The sequence below is a fragment of the Physeter macrocephalus genome, chromosome 6, assembly GCF_002837175.3.
Source record: "Physeter macrocephalus isolate SW-GA chromosome 6, ASM283717v5, whole genome shotgun sequence".
NCBI classification, from domain to species: Eukaryota; Metazoa; Chordata; class Mammalia; order Artiodactyla; family Physeteridae; genus Physeter; species Physeter macrocephalus.
Genome location: NC_041219.1, coordinates 67915053 through 67919280, shown reverse-complemented (window position 1 = coordinate 67919280; position 4228 = coordinate 67915053).

Sequence of the window (4228 nt, the reverse complement as noted above, 5' to 3'; positions counted from 1 at the left end):
GCAAATCAAAACTACAATGAGGTATCACCTCATACCAGTCAGAATGGCCATCATCAAAAAATCTACAAACAATAAATGCTGGAGAGGGTGTGGAGAAAAGGGAACCCTCTTGCACTGTTGTTGGGAATGTAAATTGATACAGCCATTATGGAGAACAGTATGGAGGGGCTTTAAAAAACTAAAAATAGAACTACCACATGACTCAGCAATCCCACTACTGGGCATACACCCTAGAAAACCATAATTCAAAAAGTGTCATGTACCACAATGTTTCATTGCAGCACTATTTACAATAGCCAGGACATGGAAGCAACATAAGTGTCCATTAACAGATGAACGGATAAAGAAGATGTAGCACATATATACAATGGAATATTACTGAGCCATAAAAAGAAACGAAATTGAGGTATTTGTAGTGAGGTGGATGGACATAGAGTCTGTCATACAGAGTGAAGTAAATCAGAAATAGAAAAACAAATACTGTATGATAACACATATATATGGACTCTAAAAAGAAAATGGCTCTGATGAACCTAGGGGCAGGACAGGAATAAAGACGCAGACGTAGAGAGCGGACTTGAGGACATGAGGAGGGGGAAGGGTAAGCTGGGACAAAGTGAGAGTGGCAAGGAAATATATACACTACCAAATGTAAAACAGATAGTGGGAAGCAGCCGCATTGCACAGGGAGATCAGCTTGGTGCTTTGTGACCACCTAGAGGGGTGGGATAGGGAGGGTGGGAGGGAGATGCAAGAGGGGAGGAGATATGGGGATATATGTGTATGTATAGCTGATTCACTTTGTTATAAAGCAGAAACTAACATACCACTGTAAACAATTATACTCCAATAAAGATGTTTAAAAAAAAAGATCTAAGTCTTCTCCCCATTGATAAAAAAAAAAAGTCTTGCTTTCTATTCTCCAATTTTGTTATCTTTAACTCACAGCTACTGCCTGGGGATATGTTGGTTCGTTTTGTTTTGGATCTAAATCTGCAAGCCCCCTGCCATAGATTGAATGTACATGTCCCCCCAGCATTCATATGCTGAAACCTAATCCCTAATGTGAAGGTGTCTGAAGATGGGGCCTTTGGCAGGTGATTACATCATGAGGGTGGGGACCTCAGTAATGGGATTAGTGCCCTGATTAAGAAGAGATCTCAGAGAGCTCCCTCACCCATTCTGCTATGTGAGGACACTGCAGAAAGATGGCCATTTATGAACCAGAAGTGGGCTCTCACCAGGCATCACATCTGCAAATTCCTTGATCTTGGACTTCCCAGCCTCCCAAAATGTGAGAAATTGACTGCTGCTGTTTATAAGCAAAAAAAAAAAAAAAGATCCCCCCCTCAAAAATTTCTCTGTCCACCTTTTTCTTAAAAAAGTTCTTCAGTCTAAGAAACTACTTCCCAGCCTCCCAAAATGTGAGAAATTGACTGCTGCTGTTTATAAGCAAAAAAAAAAAAAAGATCCCCTCCTCAACAATTTCTCTGTCACACTGTTTCATTAAAAAGATTCTCAGTCTAAGAAACTACTTAAATATATATGTGTGTGTGTATATATATATATACACACACATTTTATATATATGTGTGTGTGTGTATATATATATACACACACACACACATATATATAAAATACACACACACAGAAAAGCTATTTGAAAATTTCTTATAAAGTTAAACATACACTTAGTATGCAATCTACCAATTTCATTTAAGAAAAATGGAAATGTGTCCATGCAAAAACCTGTATATGAATGTTCACAGCAGTTTTATTCAGCTATAAAGTGGAAGCAACCCAAAAGTCCATCAACAGAACATGTTCATGCAATTAAATTGTACTCAACAAAAACAAAAAAAAAACAAACTACTAATATATGCAACAAGATAGATAAATCTCTAAAGCATTATGTTTAGTGGAAAAAAAAAACAGGCATAAAAGACTACAGTTGACATGATTCCATTTATATAACAATCTAAAAAAGGCAAAATCATAATGCCAGAAAGCAGATCATTGGTTGTGAGAGAGGAAACTGACTGCCAATACTCTTGAAGGATCTTTTTGGGGTGAGTAAATGTTCTATACCTTATTTTGGTGGTAGTTACATGGCTGCATATACATGTCAAAACCCACTGAATTATATCTTTAAAATGAGTGAATTTTATTACATGTGATAGCTTAATAAAGCTGATTAAAAAGAAGAAAAATACAAATATAACAATTTAGATCAGTGGCCCTTAAAATATTTTGTATCATGATATTTAATGAAAGCTATTCACCTGATTTGACAAAATTAATAAAAAGACCATGAAGAAGTTTTGTAGACTCACTAAAGGCATCCCTATTTAGTCTGCAGCCTAAAACACCTTTCCTTGGAGGATTAAGTTAAGACAGCCTGATGAAATACTCAGATTGCTTACCTCACCATTTAACCCAAAATCAACTGGATAGAGGAAAACGCAAGTTGAGGCATTCGAGGTAATTGTCCTACTTAGCCTGAGGAGAGACATTTCAGAAAAGAATTTTGAGAATGTTGAAAACAGATATCACCCACTTACAATTTTTCCAAAACCCCCAAGTTTGGCAACCACCTCCATTCCACTGAAAATAACCTCATGCACCATCTTTGACACAAATAACCAAAGGTTGCAAATGCCTTTGATCCCAGTGACATATAGTGAAATAGAATCTCCACTGATGAAAGCTAATAGTTTTGCATTCAATTCATATGGAGTACTAATGGTCAACATTTCCTCTTCTCTTGTGCCAAAAGATTGAGGCCCTGTCCTTCAGATTTCCAAAATATCACAAATTTTATTATAATCATCTCATAAGGAGTAGCTTTTCATTAAAAAACTTCAAAAATTCTCAGTTACTTAATTTTTAATTAGCTATCAATTTTCTTTGCATCATTCTGTATACAAATGTTATCACAAAGAAAATGGGCCAATTTTAATTGTCCTATCAACTGTCCTTCCTTTGTCATCAAATTTCGGAAGCAAAATAGTCCCACATGATTAAATTAGTCTTGATTTCCTTGATCGCTACAGGGGAGACTGATTTCTCTTAATCTCATGTCTATGAATATGGCATTACCATAAAGAATTTTTAAAAGCCAACTGTTTTCCAAATCAATATTGGTATTTTGGTAGCAAGTTAAGCATTTACTTATTATAACTATGTGCCTAGTTCTTTTAGCCAGAGGATACAAATTTTGACAGAACATCATTTCAACCATGGTATGATAAAATATAAACTAATGAAAACTTTTTTGCTGTCCCATCCCATATGAGATTTTGTTGTTTGAAAAAGATCTTGCCATTTCTTCCTAATAAAAAAAAGAAAAAGATTTAAGTTAACTTAGTAAACTCAGCATCCCTTCTCTCTCCCTCAGGTTGTATTAATTTTGGAAAACTAAATCATAATTGTATGATCTAGCCTTTCCTAAAATGCAGTCTCTACAACAGACAGTGAGACATGATGGAACCCATGTGACAGAACTGAAGGTTCCTAATGAAGCTGCTTGAGGTGGCTTATGTAACCAACTTAAAGCTGAGTAATGAAAATGTAATTTTCTAATAAATTCCTTTGAAGGTTCATTTATTCTTTCACTTATTCATTTTTATTTATTCATTTTTGCTTATTCAGCAAGCATTTAAAGCAAGGGGTTTTGCTTTTGTTTTTGCATAACACTGCAAATACACCTACTGGAGAAAAATCAAAGAAACAGAAAATCAGTGATATGTTCCATGCAAGATTAATGTTCCAGAGCTGCAGCTGGAAGAAAGCAGAATAAGCTCAGGGATGACACAGTATTCTCTGACACAGTCATCCAGCATGGCAAGCAGATCAGATGTGAGCAGGAGGAAAGAGATGATGCTGGCAGAAAGAAGTTTTTATATGCTTTTTACAACTTGCACTAGGATAAAAGGTGAGTAAAATGAAACCCTTGTCCCAAGAAAATCTCAAAGTTTTATTGAAAGCCTAAAGCATTTGTTGTTTCTGCACAATTGATTCTTTCCAATGCCCTGAATTATTCCATGGCAATTTGGTATCCATTATCCTTGTTAAAAATACACACATGAGGGCTTCCCTGGTGGCGCAGTGGTTGCGCGTCCGCCCGCCAATGCAGGGGAACCAGGTTCGCGCCCCGGTCTGGGAAGATCCCACATGCCGAGGAGCGGCTGGGCCCGTGAGCCATGGCCGCTGAGCCTGTGCTCCGCAA